The following is an 18,578-nucleotide window of genomic DNA, read 5'->3' as shown; positions in this document are numbered from 1 at the left end:
TTTGTCTTCTTGATTTGCCCTTGAGCAATTCATTCTCAGAGAAAAATAGTCATCAGGTAGATTTGGGTTACTTACCACCAGGTTTGGACACTTTATAAGCAGTCAAAGACAAAGGGAGACCGTCACATACTATCCAGCTGTGGCAGGGGGGATGGGAGCTATTCTGTGTTCTCCAGTTGTTTCAGAAAGTAGAAATTCATGTTTTTGTTTTTTTGTTTTTTTGGAGGGTAGTATCAGCCCTGGTGAGGTATGGGAATATTTATATTTATTGGTATAAATGGCCCAATACAACAAATTTGACACCATTGTATCAGAATTAAGATGCATTACAGCAGTTTCTTGACTACCACCTGTCAGTTAAGAGCAATGTCATTTTCTGCATTCCAGTGATAAAAACTATCCCATATTTGGATATTGCTTTAAAGATTCCAAAGTGTTCTCAATTTTTTCATCTTATTTGATATTTTCTACAACCTCATAAGGGGATCTAACTGTTCTTATTTTATAAATGAGAAAATAGGTTTAGAGAGATTAAGGGATTTGAGATTTCACAGCAGTGAAAAGACAAAGCTAGATTTCATTAAAAGTCAAGTTTATTGACTCAAAAGCTAATGGGTTTTTGCAGTCATTTCACTTCCTCTTAATCAATGGCAAAGAAACTCTGAAACTAAAATAGTGAGATTGCACAGTAAGTAAATGGCAGAACTGGGACACTAAACATTTCAAGCTTAAAACACTCTCTTTCCTTTCCACACAATTACTTCCCATAACATTTAAATGCAACAGACACACACACATACACACACACACCACATTATTTCTTTCCCTGAAAATTTTAGTGAATCTACATTGTATTATTAAATATAACCCTTATTTCTTTTTATGGTGTATAAAAGCCTCCCTCACACCTGAGGTCCTTGTCATATGCCATTGCCATTGCTTCTACCTGGAGTACTATTCCTTCCACTTGTTTTATTTGAAGTGCCCCTTGCAAATAGAATTTGAGATAAAGACTTGAATGTTGGTAGTCTATCTGGAAGATTAGCCTAAAAAGCAGAAGAAGGGGGTAGGAGGGGAAGAGGGTGGCAGATTAGGAGGACTCTATGCATGCCTCATCCCATGAATAAAATTAGGTAACTCTCAAATCATCCTAAATACTCCCTGAAATTGACCAAGGAGGTCCACACCAAAACACATAATAATTAAAATGGTAAAAAATAGTCATAAAGAGAGAATTTCTGAAGCCACAAGAAAAAAGAAGACAGTTATATACAAGGGAAACCCCATAAGTCTATCAGTAAATTTTAAGAGAAACTTTTCAGGCCAGAGGGAGAAGCATGATATATTAACAATGCTGAAATGGAAAAAAAAATCTACAGCCATGAATACTCTATAAAGTAAGGTTGTCATCAGAATAGAAGGGTAAATTAAGAGTTTCCCAGAAAAATGAAAGCTACAGAGTACATGACCACTAAACAAGCCATACAAAAAAAATGTTAAAGGGGACTATTTGAGTGGAAAGGAAAGACAATGAGTAAGAGTAAAAAAAAAAAAAAAAGTAGGAAGGACAAAAGCAGTAATAATATCTGTCAAGGTACTCACAAAACAAAAGGATATAAAGTGTGACACCATATACCAAAAACATGAGGAAGGGAGTAGTAAGAATGGGTTCAGATTTAAGCAACTATCAACATAATATTGACTGCTATGTGTAGAAGATGTTATACACAAACCTAATGTTAACACAAATCAGAAAAAAGTAATAGATGTACAAAAGAAAGAAAGAAAGAAAGAAAGAAAGTAAGAAAGAAAGAAATCCAAGTATATCACAAACCGTGAAAGAAAACAAGAGAAGAAAGGAGCAAAGGATAACTACAAAAACAACCACAGACAAGTAACAAAATGGCAATAAGCACATGCTTATGAATAATTACTTTGAATGTAAGATACTTGCAGATTCAAAGTGAAGAAAATGGTGAAATCCGAATAGATGTCAAAAGAAAACCAGGGTAGCAATAGTTATATCAGACAAAATTGACTTTAAAACAAAGACTGGGAGAAACAAGATGACAGGGAAGGAGGAGGCAGCACCGTTTCAACTAGTACCCTAAAGTGAGCTGATTACCTACCAAAGAACTCCGATCACCGATGAAATCAGCCTGAGGTCAGAATTATATACGTCTGGATCTCCACAGGCACAGAAGATGCCAGTGGGCAGGTAAAGCAGAGTGGGAACATCGGACTGATATCGGAAGATAAACAAAAGGGGGAGGGATCCACCAGAAGCAACCGATTGGAACGTGATACCCCAATAGGAGAGTGCCCTGCATCTGGGGACCAGCATTAACTTGCAGTCTGGTTGAAAGCACTCAAAAAGAGCAAAGGATCACTGGAAGAAATTGTGCGGTTAGGGACAGGGGCTTAAGTCCCCGGACCCAGGACAGTTTCCCCTGGCACTGAGCCAGAGAGAGTGTGGCGGAGCAACCAGGTCTTGGTCCCTGAGCCGCCAGCTCACATGAGAATGTGTGGGGTCTGGCTCCTGTGAGGGGCTGGGAGTCTTGCCAGACAGCAAAATGCGGTGCCATGCTATCAGAGCCTGAGTCACATGCGCCCCACACCCTCCCCTGAGAGAGGTGCGTGAAGGCCCAGCCCGACGTGCTTAGACCAGCACTGTCCTATCAGAGCCTGAGACGCGTGTGCCCCACAGGCTTCCCTGGGAGAGATGCGTGCAGGTGCCAGCCCGGTGCTCTCGGACCCGGAAAGACCAGGCACTTCCAGCCTGGGCCAGCGGGAAAATCTCAGTGTGTGATTGCTGTTTGGAACCTCTCTGGCAGTCTGGAGCTGCCCAGGTATCCGCTGCTGCTGTGGTTTTGGGTACAACCAGGAGATCCTGCATCCCCAGGGACTGCGACTCCGAACCTGCTCTGCCAGCAGCCGAGGAGGAACTTATGTGCTCTGCAGCACCCACAGGGAGAGCAGACTGAGGCTTCTCTCTGAGAGGGAGGTCGGGGTGCAGTTTGCTTTCCTCTAAATCTTCAAAAACCATGAAAAGCTGTCAAGGCGAGAGGAAAAAAAAAAAACAGAAAAACAAAACGAGCAAACAAACAAAAACCTCCAGAGAACAAAAGCCTGAAAAACCGGTTTTCTCAGAGCCCACCCCCTTGAGGGGGGCAAGAGGACTTAACTCAGGGAACATCATTGACTGAAAACCTAAGTGGCAGTCCCCTTCCCCAGAAAACCAACCAGGGGAAAAAAAAAAAAAAAGAAAGAAAGAAACAAGAGAACAACCACCACTATTTCATAGATACAACTTTTATCTTTAACTCATTCCCACTATTCTGGTTCATTTTTTTTATATAGATAATTTTTAAACCTATTTACCATCACAGTGAGATGTCCAGTACATCAAATTCCATAATAACCTTCTAACCTGAACTTATTGATACATACACCCGTGGTTTTTTTTGCTTTATTTTTCAAATTTTTTAAAATTTTAGTTTAGTTTATTCTTTCATTATTTTTATTTTCTAATATTCATATAGAGTTAAACTTCAAGGTAACCCCCTTTCACCAATCAATGCTACCCCTATAAGTAAACCCATTTTTAATCCCCCTTTATCTTAGGAAAGTTGAGTCCTTTAACAACAATATCAAGATACATCCAGGAAGAATCAAAATAACCTTCCTCACACACACTGAGAATTTATAACCACTCTCCCATCTTTTCCTCCCACCAGTGTTTCTGTGTGTTTGTGTTTCTTCTATTAGTATATAAATCTTATACTTATACACATTGAGATACCACCTCACAGCAGTTAAAATGGCCAAAATTAGCAATACAGGAAACAACGTGTGTTGGAGAGGATATGGAGAAAGGGGAACCCTCTTACACTGTTGGTGGGAATGCAAGTTGGTGCAGCCTCTTTGGAGAACAGTGTGGAGATTCCTCAAGAAATTAAAAATAGAACTTCCCTATGACCCTGCAATTGCACTCCTGGTTATTTACCCCAAAGATACAGAAGTCGTGAAAAGAAGGGCCATCTGTACCCCAATGTTTATAGCAGCAATGGCCACGGTCGCCAAACTGTGGAAAGAACAAAGATGCCCTTCAATGGACGAATGGATAAGGAAGATGTGGTCCATATACACTATGGAGTATTATGCCTCCATCAGAAAGGATGAATACACAACTTTTGTAGCAACATGAACGGGACTGGAAAAGATTATACTGAGTGAAATATGTCAAGGAGAGAGGGTCAATTATATGGTTTCACTTATTTGAGGAGCATAACAAATAACATGGAGGACATGGGGAGATAGAGAGGAGAAGGGAGTTGAGGGATATTGGAAGAGGAGGTGAACCATGAGAGACTATGGACTCTGAAGAACAACCCGAGATTCTTAAAGGGGTAGGGGGTGGGAGGTTGGGGCAACAAGGGGGTGGGTATTAGGGAGGGCAAGTATTGCATGGAGAACTGGGTGTGGTGCAAAAACAATGAATACTGTTACACTCAAAAAGAAAAAAAATTTAAAAATGTGAAAAAAAAACCAAAACAACAAAGACTGTAACAAGAGACAAAGAAACATACTATATAATAATAAAGGGGACAACATAACAAAAAGATATAATGAATATAAATATTTATGTAACTATATAGGAGCACCCAAGTACATAACACAGTAAAAGCATAAAGAAATTAATTGATGATAATACAATAGTAGTAGGGGATTTTCATACTCCACTTACAGCAAGGAATAAATCATCCAAACAAAAATCAACAAGGAAACAGTGACTTTGAATGCTGCACTGGACCAAATGGACTTAACAGATATATTCAGAAAAGTCAATCCTGAAAAGAACAGAATACATACTCTTTTCAAGTGCACATGAGACATTCTCCAGAATAGAACACATATAGGCCACAAAACAAGTCTCACATATTCAAAAAGATTGAAGCCATACCACACATATTTTCTGACCATAACATTATGAAATCAGAAATTAACCATAAGAACAAATTAGGAAGAAGCATAAATTCATAGAGATTAAATAACATGGTATTAAATAATGAATCAGTCAATCAAGAAATTAAAAAAGAAACTAAAAAATTACGTGGAGAAAAATGAAAATGAAAACATGAATGGTCCAAATTTCTGGGATGCAGCAAGAGCTCTTCTAAGAGGGCAATCTGTAGCAAAGCATGCTTACCTCAAGAAGCAAGAAAAATCTCAAACAAACTTTACACCCAAAGAAGCTAGAAAAAGAACAACAAAAAAGTGCAAAACAAGCAGAAAGAAGGAAATAATAAAGATTAAAGCAGAAATAAATGATATAGAAACTAAAAAACAAACAAACAAAACAGACCAATGAAACCAGGAGCTGGTTCCTTGAAAAATTGAATAAAATCAACAAATATCTAGGCAGACCTATAAAAAATGAAAAGGAATGAATTCAAATAAATGGAATCATGAAAGAGAGAGGGGAAATAACAGCCAACATCAAACAATTATGAGAATATTATGGAAAACTGTATGCCAACAAATTGAAAGAAATGCCAAACAATCTGAAAGAAATGTACACTCTTCCAGAAATATATAATCCACCAAAACTGAAACAGGAAGAAACAGATAATTTGAACAGACTGAACACCACCCAGAAGATAGAATGAGTAATTAAAAACTCCCAACAAACAAAATTCCAGGGTGAGATGGATTCATAGATGTATTACACCAAACATTTACAGAAGAGTTAATACCTATTCTTTTCAAACTATTCCAATAAATAGAAAGGGAAAGAAAACTTCCAAATTCCTTCAGAGGCAAGCATTATTTTGATACCAAAACCAGATAAAGACACCACAAAAAGAACAGAACTATAGGCCAATATCCCTGATGAACATGAATGCAAAAATTCTCAACAGAATACTAGCAAACTGAATCCAATGATACATTGAAAAAATCATTCACCACAATCAAGTGTGATTTATTCCTGGGTTTCAAATGTGGTTCAATATTTGCAAATCTATCAGTATGATACAGCACATCATTAAGAGAAAAGATAAGAACCATATGATCATTTTAATAGATGCAGAAAAAAAAAAACATTTGACAACGCACAATATCCATTCATGATAAAAACCCTCTATAAAGTAGGTTTAGAGCGAACATACCTCAACATAATAAAGGTCATACATGAAAAACCCAGAGCTAACTTTATCCTTTATGGGAAATACTGAGATTTTCCCTTAATGTCATGAACATTGTCATGAGCAATTCAAGGATGTCCATTCTGAGCACTCTTACTCAACATAGTATTGGAGGTCCTAGCCAAATCAATGAGATCACAAAAGGAAATAAAAGGCATTCATATTGGTAAGGAAGAATTAAAACCCCTATTTGCAGATGGCATGATACTATATATAAAAAATGTGATAGTCTCCACCAAAAATCTTCTAGAACTGATAAATTCAGTAAATGTGCAGAATACAAAATCAATGTACAGAAATCTGTTGCATTTCCACACACTAAAGAAAGAGAAATTATAAGAAGTGCAGTTTACAATTGCACCATAAATAGTAAGATACCTAGGAATAAACCTATCTAAAGAGGTGAAAGATCTGTACTCAGAAAACTATAAAACACTATTGCAATAAAAAACAAATACTCTGTTGTAGAAAATTGAAGGCAACACAAAAAAGGAAAGACGTTTCATACTCATGGATTAAAGGAACAAATACTGTTAGAATTCTATACCACCCAAAGCAATCTACACATTTAATGCAATTCCTTATCAAAATGCCAACAGAATTTTACACAACTAGAACAAACAATTCTAAAATGTGAATGGAACTACAAAAGACCCTGAATAGCCAAAGCGATCTTGTGGAAGAAAAGAAAATCTGGAGCCATCACAGTTCCAGACTTCAAGTTATATGAAAATACTCTAGTAACCATAACAGTATGGTACTGGCACAAAAACAGATACGTAGATCAATAGAATAGATAACCCAAAAATAAATGCACAATTATATGGTCAATTAATCAACAAAATATTCAAGATTATCCAATTTGGAATAAAATTCCCTTCAGCTAATGGTGCTGGGAAAACTGGACAGCAACATAAAATAAAATAATATAAAATAATATAAAAATAATAAAAATGGAACACTTTCTAATGCCATACACAGAAATAAATTCAAAATGGATTAAATACTTAATGTGAAACCTGAATCCATAAAAATCCTAAAAAAGAAAACAGGCAGTAGCTTCTTTGATATCACCTAGCAACTTTTTTCTAGATATGTCCTTGATGCAAGGGAAACAGAAACAAAAATAAACTATTGGGGCTACATCAAAATAAAATGCTTCTGCACAACAAAGGAGAAATGAACAAGACTAAAAGGCTACCTACAGAATGAGAGAAGATGTTTGCAAATGACATATCCAGTAAACGGTTAGCATCCAAAATATATAAATAACTGATACAACTCAACATTAAAAAAAGTAATTCAATTTAAAATTGGCAGAAAACATAAAGAGACAATTATCTAAAGAAGATATAAAGATGGCCAACAGACACATGAAAAGATTCATTAACATGTACAATCAGAGTAATGCAAATTAAAGTACAATGAGATGTTACCTCACACATGTCAGAATGGCTAAAATCAACAACACAAGAAACAACAGGTCTTGGCAAGGATGTGGAAGAAAAGGAACTCTCCTGGACTGTTGGTCAGACTGCAAACTGGTGGAGCCACTGTGGAAAACACTTAACAAAACATTTTACAATGTTTATTCTTCTGATCCAAGAGCATGGAATGGTCTTCCATCTTTTTGTGTCTTCAATGTCCTTCATGAGTGTTCTGTAGTTCCTCAAGTACAGATCCTTTACCTCTTTGGTTAGGTTTATTCACAGGTATCCTATTGTTCTTGGTGCTATTGTAAATGGAATCGATTCTCTAATTTCCCTTTCTGTATTTTCATTGTTAGTGTATAAGAAAGCCGCTGATTTCTGCACATTAACTTTGTATCCTGCCCCGTTGCTGAATTGCTGTATGAGTTCTAGTAGTTTGGGGGTGGAGTCTTTTGGGTTTTCCATATAAAGAATCATGTCACCTGCGAAGAGAGAGAGTTTGACTTCTTCATTGCCAATTTGGATACCTTTTATTTCTCTTTGTTTTCTGATTGCTGTTGCTAGGACTACTAATACTATGTTGAACAAGAGTGGTGAAAGTGGGCATCCTTTTCTTGTTCCTGATCTCAACGGGAAGGCTGCAAGCTTTTTCCCATTGAGGATGATATTTGCTGTGGGTCTTTCATAGATAGATTTGATGAAGTTCAGGAATGCTCCCTCTATCCCTATACTTTTAATCAGGAACGGATGCTGGATTTTGTCAAATGCTTTTTCTGCATCTATTGAGAGGACCATGTGGTTCTTCTCTCTTCTCATATTAATTTGTTCTATAACATTGATTGATTTGTGAATGTTGAACCATCCTTGTAGCCCAGGGATGAATCCCACCTGGTCATGGTGGATAATCTTTTTAGTGTGCTGTTGGATCCTGTTTGCTAGGATCTTGTTGAGAATCTTAGCATCCATATTCATCAGGGATATTGGTCTGAAATTCTCCTTTTTGGTAGGGTCTTTGCCTGGTTTGGGGATCAGGGTAATGCTGGCTTCATAGAAAGAGTCTGGAAGTTTTCCTTCTGCTTCAATTTTTTTGAAATAAATTCAGGAGAATAGGTGTTCTTTCTTCTTTGAAAGTTTGGTAGAATTCCCCAGGGAATCCGTCAGGTCCAGGGCTGTTGTTTTTTGGGAGGTTTTCAATCTCTTTACTAGATATCGGTCTATTCAGGTTGTTGATTTATTCCTGGTTCAATTTAGGGAGTTTATAGTTTTCCAGGAATGCATCCATTTCATCAAGGTTGCTAAGCTTATTGGCATATAACTGTTGATAATAACTTCTGATGATTGTTTCTACTTCCTTGGTGTTAGTGGTGCTCTCTCCCTTTTCATTAATAATTTTATGAATTTGGGCTTTCTCTCTTTTCCTTTGGTTGAGTGTGGCCAATGGTTTATCGATCTTATAGATTCTTTAAAAAAACCAGCTTCTAGTTTCATTGATACGTTCTACTGTGCCTTTGGTTTCTACCTCATTGATCTCAGCTCTAATCTTGATGATTTCCCTTCTTATGTGTGGAGCTGGTTTTATTTGTTGTTGATTCTCCAGTTCTTTAAGGTGTAGAGACAGCTGCTGTGTTCTGGATTTTTCAATTTTTTTGAGGGAGGCTTGGATGGCTATGTATTTCCCCCTTAGGACCACCTTTGCTATATACCATAGGTTTTGGACTGAAGTGTCTTCATTCTCATTGGTTTCCATGAATTGTTTCAGTTCTTCTTTGATCTCCTGGTTGATCCAAGCATTCTTAAGCAAGGTGGCCTTTAGCTTCTGAACTTTTCCTTGTGATTAAGCTCCAGTTTCAAAGCATTGTGATCTGAGAATATGCAGGGAATAATCTCAGTCTTTTGGTATCCTTTGAGTCCTGATTTGTGGCCCAGTATGTGGTCTATTCTTGAGAAGGTTCCGTGTGCACTTGAGAAGAATGAGTATTCTGTTGTTTTAGGGTGGAATGTTCTTTATATATCGATGAGGTCCATCAGGTCCAATGTGTCATTCAATGCTCTTGTTTCTTTATTGATTTTCTGCTTCGATGATCTATTTCTGAGAGAGGCGTGTTAAGATCTCCTACAATTAGTGTATTCATATCGATATGACTCTTTATCTTGATTAACAGATTTCTTATGTAATTGGCTGCTCCCATATTGGGGGCATAGTATTTACAATTGCTAGATCATCTTGGTGGATAGTCCCTTTAAGGATTATGTAGTGTCCTTCTGTATCTCTGACTACAGTCTTTAGTTTAAAATCTAATTTATCTGATATGAGAATCACTACTCCAGCCTTCTTTTGAGGCCCATTGGCATGAAAAATGCTTTTACATCCCTTCACTTTCAGTCTGGGTGTATCTTTAGGTTCAAAATGGGTCTCTTGTAGACAACATATGGATGGGTCCTGTCGTTTAATCCATTCTGCAACCCTGTGCTATTTCATGGGTGCATTTAGGCCATTCACATTGAGGGTGATTATTGATAGAAATGTTTTTATTGATATCAAGTTACCTTTGAAGTCTTTCTTTCTGTAGATTGTTTCTATATTTCTTTTTTTTTTTAATTTATTTTTTATTTTCAGCATAACAGTATTCATTATTTTTCACCACACCCAGTGCTCCATGCAATTCGTGCCCTTTATAATACCCACCACCTAGTACCCCAACCTCCCACCCCCCACCCCTTCAAAACCCTCAGATTGTTTTTCAGAGTCCATAGTCTCTCATGGTTCACCTCCCCTTCCAATTTCCCCCAACTCCCTTCTCCTCTCTAACTCCCCATGTCCTCCATGCTATTTGTTATGCTCCACAAATAAGTGAAACCATATGATAATTGACTCTCTCTGCTTGACTTATTTCACTCAGCATAATAATCTCTTCCAGTCCCTGTTTCTATATTTCTGTTCAATGCTATTCTTAGGATTTTATAGAACCCCCCCCCTTAATATTCCCTGCAGTGTCGGCTTGGTGGTTGCATATTCTTTTAAGCCTTGCCAGTCTTGGAATCTCTTTATCTCTCCACCCATTTTGAATGTCAGTATTGCTGGATAAAGTATTCTTGGCTGCATGTTCTTCTCATTTAGTGCCCTGAATATATCTTGCCAGCCTTTTCTGGCTTGCCAGGTCTCTGTGGACAGGTTTGATGTTATTTTTATGGGCTTTCCTCTGTAAGTAATGAGCCTCTCTGCCCTAGCAGCTTTCAAGAGATTATACCTACAATTATAATTCCTCAATTTGACTATCAGGTGTCGTGATGTTTTTTTTGGAATGTATAATCTTGGGTGGAGACCGTTCAGCCTCTGGTACATGAACACTGGTTCCATTGACGAGACCGGGAAAATTTTCATGAAGGACTTGTTCCACTATATCTTCTAGACTTCTTTCTTTCTCCTCCCCTTCCGGGATTCCAATAATTCTGATGTTGGAACGTTTCATGGCATCATTTATTTCCCTGATTCTGTTTTCATGGTTTCTAAGCTGTTTGTTCCAGGCTTCCTCCTGATCCTTTCTCTCTATCTGTTTGTCCTCCAGATCATTAATTCTATCTTCTGTCTCAGTTACCCTAGCTTTGAGAAAGTTTAGATTAGATTGGAACTCATTGAGAGCATTGTGAACCTCCTCCCTGGTAGCCCTAAGCTCCGCCGTAACATTGTGCACATCCTGTCTGGTTGCTTTCAGCTCGGCCCTAATCAATTCTGTTTGGTCATCCATGGCTTTCTCCAACCTAGCGATTGCCTGGATAATTGTTAGCCTGAATTCTCTTTCCAACATATTGTCTATGTTGATATCTGTTAGCTCTGTTGCAGAAGGTCCATCCTCTGTATTTTTCTTCTGTTGGGCATTCCTCCTCCTAGTCATTTTGGTGGGAGATGACTGAACAGATGTAGCTAGATGTATTAACCATGGTGCAGTCAAGGTGCACCCTGGAGCACTTCTGAGCAATCAGGATTCCCCACACAAATGACAGACAAAAGAAAAGAAAAAGAAAAAGAAAAAAGAGATAGAGAGAGAGACAGGAAAGAAAGGGAAGATGAAAGAGAAGGTTCAGCCCAAATGGGCCCCTAGGTAAGATTTATGAAGTACACAAACAAAAAACAGACAAACAAAAAGACTGATAAAAGTATATGACAAGAGAAAAAAATATATATATTTGCATATATATATAATATATAAATATATATATAATATATATATTATCAGTATATATATAAATATATATAAATATAAATATATATACTGATAAAAGTATATGACAGAAAAAAATATATATATTTGCATATATATATAATATATAAATATATATATAATATATAAGTATATATATAATATATATATTATCAGTATACATATATAAATATATATAAATATAAATATATATACTGATAAAAGTATATGACAAGAGAAAAAATATATATATGCAAATAAAGGAAGAACCTCGTCAAAAAGAACCCCAAGTGTAAGATTTATATACTATCAGGACAAACACAAAAACACAGAAACACTGGTGGAAGAAAAAGATGGGAGAGTGGTTATAAATTCTCAGTGTGTGCGAGGAAGGTTGTTTTGATTATTCCTGGATGTATCTTGATATCTTTGTTAAAGGGCTCAACTTTCCTAAGATAAAGGGGGATTAAAAGTTAGTTTACCTATAGGGGTAGTATTGATTGGGTAAAGGGCATTACTTTGAAGTTTAACTCTATATGAATATTAGAAGATAAAAATAAAAAGGAATAAACTAGACTAAACTAAACTAAAACTTAAAAAAAAAGAAGGATTTCAAAAAATAGAAATGTAAAAGAAAAACATCGGTGTATGTATCAAAAAGTTCAGGTTAGAAGGTTATTATGGAAATTGATGTACTGGATAGCTCGCTGTGATGGTTATTAGGTTAAAAAAATTACCTATATATAAAAAAAATGAACCAGAATGAATAGTGGGAATGAATGAAAAATAAAAGTTTTCCTATGAAGTAGTGGTGGTTCTCTTGTAGTCCTTTTTTTTTTTTTCCTTTCTTATTTTGTCTTCTGGGGGAGGGGCCTGCCACGTGGGTTTTCAGTCAATGATATTCCCTGACTTAAGTCCTTCCGCCCCCCTCAAGGGGGTGGGCTCTGAGGAAACTGTGTTTTTTTTTCTTTTTTCAGGCTTTTGTTCTCTGGAGGTTTTTATGTTTGTTCACTTTTTTTTCTCTCACTTTGACTGCTTTTGATGGTTTTTGTAGTTTTAGAGGAAAACAAATCGCACCCTGATCTCCCTCTCAGAAATGATGAGGGAGCAGGAGGCTGGCTGAGGACAAAGCAAAAGCTGGCGCCTTGCACCTCCTTTTCACCCTTTCCCCTCCATATGTGTAGCATTCCTCAGGCACCCCTGACTGCCATAAAATGATAAATAGTTAACTTGCAGGGATTGCAATCCTGCAGAACAGGAATCTCCCTTGCTCTACAGATGTCCTAGAGACCTAAACAGGGAGGTTACCTTATCAATAGCACAAATTTCCAGAGGCAAATAGCTCTCGGTTCCTGAAGCCCTAATGTTTCCCTCCCACCATAAACTGGAGGAGACTGAGGTAGAAGGGAATATAAATGATAGCCGGATCATAATACCCCACCAAGAATCTCCCAATTATCTTCATGTTAATGCCTGACCTAAAGACGACATTGATCAAGCCATAAGGGCAAGGACTCCCTCCCCCCCCCCTGCACCTTGTAGGCCCTCCCTAACATGTGAGAACTCTGTTGAAATCTCCCATCCCTCCACCACCTCCCCCCAGCCATGGGGTATATAACATGCCTACCCTCACAACCCGGGGCAGCCGCATCTCCGCCTGCCCACAGGCCCTGTCCCCGTGCTCTAATAAATCACCTTTTACACTAACGACATCTTAAGAATTGTTTCTTTAGTCGTCGGCTCCGAACCTCCTCACTCCACCGAACCTGACTTAGGTTCTGGGACTTCATCAGAAAGAAGCCTCAGTCTGGCTGCAGGGCCCAAATAAGTTCCCCCTTGGCCGCTGGCAGAGCAGGTTCCAAGTCGCGGTCCCTGGGGATGCAGGATCTTTTACTTGTACCCCAAACCATGGCAGCAGTGGCTCTGGGCACCTCCAGACCGCTGGAGAGGTTCCAAGCAGCAATCGCACACTGAGATTTTCCCGCTGGCCCGGGCTGGGAGTGCCTGGTCTTTCTGGGTCTAAGAGCGCCCGGCTTGTGCACACCAATTTCAGGGGAGGCTGAGGTTCGCGCGTGAGTCTCACGCTCTGAGAACGGGTTGCAGGTCCGAGAACACCAGTCTGGGCCTTTGCGCACCTCTCTGGGGGAAGAGTTTGGTGCAGGCTCTGAAACAATGGCGCGTATCAAAGGGCACCAGCTGTGCCTTTATACCTCTCTCAGGGGAGTATCTCAGGCTATATAGCAGGGCTCTCACGTTCTGCCGCCTGGCACGGCTCCCATCCCCTCACAGGGAATGGACCCCAGGCGTTCTCAGGCGTGCTGGGGGCTTAGGGACCAAGAGCTGGTTTCTCTGCCGCACTCTCTCTGCCTCAGCGCCAGGGGAGGCTGTCCTGGGACCTGGGACTTAAGCCCCTGTCCCTAGCCGTCCCGATTCCCACAATTTCCCCCCAGATCCTTTGCTCTTTTGGAGTGCTTTCAACCAGTCTCCAAGTTAATGCTGGTCCCCAGATGCAGGGCACTCTTGCTCATATTGGGGTATTACTTTCCAAGTGGTCGCCTCTGGTGGCTCCCTCCCCCTTGTGTTTATCTTCTGATATCAGTCCGCTGTTCCCACTCAGCTTTACCTGCCCACTGGCGTCTTCTCCCCCTGTAGAGATCCAGACATGTGTAATTCTGATCTCAGGCTGATTTCATGGGTGATTGGAGTTCTTTGGTAGGTAATCAGCTCACTTTGGGGTACAAGTTGAAAAGGCCCCTCTCCTACTTCCCCGCCTTCTTCTATCCCATTTCCAATTTTTTTTTTGCTCTTTTAAAAGAGTTAGCTTTTGGGTTTGTTGATTTTCTTATTGTTTTTCTGTTCTCTGTTTCATTAATTTCTGTTCTGTTATTATTTCATTCTTTTGCCTGCTTTGTGTTTAATTTGTGTTTCTTTATTTTTAGTTTCTTAAAGTAGAAAGTTGGGTTATTATTTTGAGATCTGTCTTATTTTTATATATAGGTCTTCACAACCATAAATTTTCTTCTAAGGATTGGTTTTGCTGCATAACATAAATTTTGTTATGTTTTCCTTATCATTCATCTCAAAGCATTTTTTAACAGATTTTATTCAATGACAGAGAGAGAGAGAGAGAGAGAGAGCGAGCACAAGCAGGAGGTGCAGCAGGCAGAAACAGGCTCCATACTGAGCAGGGAGTCCAATGTGGGGCTTGATCCCAAGCCTGGTATCATAACCTGAGCCAAAGGCAAACACTTAATTACTGAACCACCCACTCACCCCTCATAGGATTTTCTAATTCCCTTTGTAATTTTTTTCTCTGACTGGTTATTTGAAAACATGTTGTTTAATATCCACGTATTTGTGAAATTTCCTATTTTCCTTTTGTTATTGATTTCTAATTTTATTCTATTATGGTTGGAAAACATATTTTGTAGGATTTTGATCCTTTAAAATTTATTAATGGTTATTGTATGGACTACCATATAGTCTATTTTAAAGAATGCTCTATGTTCACTTGAAAAATATTTTTCTGGGCACCTAGGTGGCTCAGTGGGTTAAGCCTCTGCCTTTGGCTCAGGTCATGATCTCGGGGTTCTGGGATGGAGTTCCACATCGGGCTCTCTGCTCAGCAGGGAGCCTGCTTCCCCTCTCTCTGCCTGTCTCTCTGCCTACTTGTTATCTCTCTCTCTCTCTCTGTCAAACAAATAAATAAAATCTTAAAAAAATATTTTTCTGTTGTTGGATGCAGTGTTCTGGGTGCCTGTTATGTCTAGTTGTTTTATATGTTTATGTGGGTTTTTTTAAGGATTTTATTTATTTATTTGAGAGACAGAGAGACAGCACAAGCAGTGGGAAGGGGAAGAGGGTGAGGGACGAGCAGATTCCTTGCTGAGTGGGGAGACCGATACAAGTCAGACACTTAACCAACTGAGCCACCCAGGTGCCCCTTAATTGCAGTTTTTAAAAATGGTTTCTCTTTTACTTGAAAAACCAATAAAAAAGAAATAAGTTGATAAGACTTTAAGAAAGGCAGGAAACTACTAACCAAACCAGCTATAAAGTAAAAATGAAAAAAAAATCAATTTGTATTTATGTATCAAAATACGTTTTTCTTTTAAATTTATTTCCTGTGGAAAACAATCTTTAATAAATTATTGACTTTAAGGCTAATATTGCTTCACTTCTTCAGTTAGTTAATTATATTTGGTAGCTATAGTTAAATTGACACTTAATATACACTTAATGAAACTGAAAGGAAAAATACAATAAACTGGAATACATAGGGCATGTATTCTAGATCTGATTCCATCATTAATTTGCCATATGCCCTCCATGGAGAATCTGACATCTCTACTTGTCTCTACCAGTAAATATGGATTATTCTAACTCAATTTTTCTTTAAATATGTCAGAAAAAGCATGGGATTTGAGAGAAAGTCTTGAGTTTGTTTTAGAATTTCACCAATTTCTCCTAAGTGACCCTCATTTCACTAAAACATGGTTAGTGAATTTATAAAATGGGCAGAATAATATATACCTTGCCAAACATTTATTTGGATTAAATGAGTTCTTATAGGTAAAAGAGCTAGCACAGAGTGTGACCAATAATAGATACTCACTAAGTATTACTTCCTTTTTTATCTTTTCTATGAGGAATCAATGAAAAGCCTGAGGAGGAGGAGGAGTAACAATAGTTGCTATGCAATGTCTATGCTCATTTAAATGATAAGCAACCTGAGAGCTTTCATATCTGGTAAGGAGGAAAAACATTAATTCTTAGATGATTCTGCTAAGTTTTATAGGCTAAACAGCTATGACTTAATAACAGAAATTTTCTGGAATAAAAATATGAAAGAATATATTAAGTTTATGTCCTTTTTTTATCTATTCTTTGTGCAAAACCTATATCTCTTTGAAGAGTTAGGCAGGTTTTAGAGCAATAATAACACTCTAACTTATATCTGGGCTTTCATTATCTCACTTGATTCTAACTCAGTGTCTGACATGTAATAAGAATTTAACAAATGTCTATTGGATAACTAAATTACTTTTTGTAATATTTTACAAAGGTAAGCAGCACTGATATCACCATCACAATTTTTCCTATGGAGAAACTGCCTCAGAGTAGAGGTCATTTAACTTACCCAAGGTCACAGGGCAGGTTAAAAACTAAATCTGAAATCTAGGTGTCCTGACTACTCCTGTGCTCCTCATTTTACCTCACCATGCGACTTGGTTAAAGCTTCTTAGCCCTTGCCTGTCTATCCATTCTTCATTTGTAAAATAATGTCATTATTGTTTTAAAAAGGCTTTAACAATGTTATTAAATTTATATATATATATATATATATATATATATATATATATATGGATTTATGATCTAATTTTCTTCCCATAAGGAAAGACAGTGAGGAGATAGTCTTCTCCTAGCAAGTTATTGATGGTTAATTATCTGTGAGTGTTTTGTTGTTTAGGTTTCTGACAGGCAAACAAAAAACAAAGAGCCTAGAAAGAAAGTATACTTGGAGAGAAGCTGGGACCAACAATTTCCAATATCATTATGGCATTTTCTATGCTAGAAATTGTATTTTTTGCATTTTATTTTAGCATAATTATTTAAAAAGTATTAGAACAGGTGGTGGGGGAAGATGTAGCAGCCTCTTTTTCAAGCCATCCCTTTGCCCCTAGACTTCTCTGAGGCCAGCAGCCACCTGACCTGGATCACAAACTCAGTCGACTACCATGGGCTCTGTGTCAGAACAACAGGTTACAGGTGGCTGCACCAAGGTGCCTGAGGAGGCACCTGACACTGCCTAACAGCAGAGGAGTCACAGCTGCTGTAGGGCTCCCACTTCTTTAAATGGTTAAATGTGTGCATGGAGTTCAGCTTCCTGTCCATGACAACATGCGCTAGGGTCATACTTGACCCCTGTCCATGTCTGTGAACCAGACTAAGCTGAACATGGAGGGCTTCCAGAGCCTGAAGGAGGGTGAGGCAGTGGACTTTACCTTTAAGAAGTCTGGTAATGGCCTGGAATCTGAGTCACCTGCCCTGGTAGGGAGTTCTGTACTAGGAGTGAGAGGTGACGCAAAGGGAAGAACATGAGGAAGCACAGATCAAAGGAAGACAGGTGCTACAACTGTGGAGATCTAGACTACCATGCCAAGGAATGCAAGCTGCCACCCCAACCAAAGAAGTGCCACTTCTGCCAGAGCATCAACCATATGGTGGTCTCATGTCCTCTTAAGGACCAGCAGGCCCTGAACTCACAGGAAAACCAGCCTACTTTTGGGAGGAAGAAGAAGAAATCCATAGCCCTGCCCAGCTCCCAGAGGCCCAGAATTGGGCTGCAGTGGATGGGGGCTATCCTTTTGTGTTCAGGAGATTTTGAGGAGCAGGCATCAATGACAGAGTGGAGAAAGTGGGAACAGGGTAGGGAGACGGCAGCTGGCACTGCCATGTATCTCTGGCTGGAGTCCACAATATTATCCTCTCTTCCCTTTTGGCAGGGTAAATGGAGGAAGGGGGAAGGCAAATGAACTCCAACCCTGTTTTATCCAAATGCATGTGAGGGTTTTAGGGAAAAATCCCTCTTTGTGTGCTTTGACTCTCTGCCCTGAGAATCTTCAGCTTTTGAAAGTGGCCTATATAGGGAAATTGTTTTCCCTTCAAAGAAAGAAACACATAATGATTTTTCCTATGCCAGAGTGCAAAGATTAAGCGTGAGACCAGATTGATGGACCCAA

General features: G+C 38.6%; 1 long non-coding RNA gene and 1 pseudogene across 2 annotated transcripts in view; one reads left to right on the top strand and one right to left on the bottom strand.

The window, feature by feature from the left end:
- The window catches only part of LOC309855593, an 816,759-nt gene that overhangs the window by 171,444 nt on the left and 626,737 nt on the right, over positions 1–18,578 (bottom strand). The window lies entirely within an intron of this gene.
- LOC309856602 (protein lin-28 homolog A pseudogene) lies at positions 17,574–18,223 on the top strand (annotated as a pseudogene). Its single transcript has one exon. The product of its transcript is annotated as a protein lin-28 homolog A pseudogene (transcript).

This window comes from Mustela nivalis, assembly GCF_964662115.1.
Source record: "Mustela nivalis genome assembly, chromosome: X".
In the NCBI taxonomy this organism is placed as follows: Eukaryota; Metazoa; Chordata; class Mammalia; order Carnivora; family Mustelidae; genus Mustela; species Mustela nivalis.
This window is presented reverse-complemented; position numbering and strand designations above follow the sequence as displayed.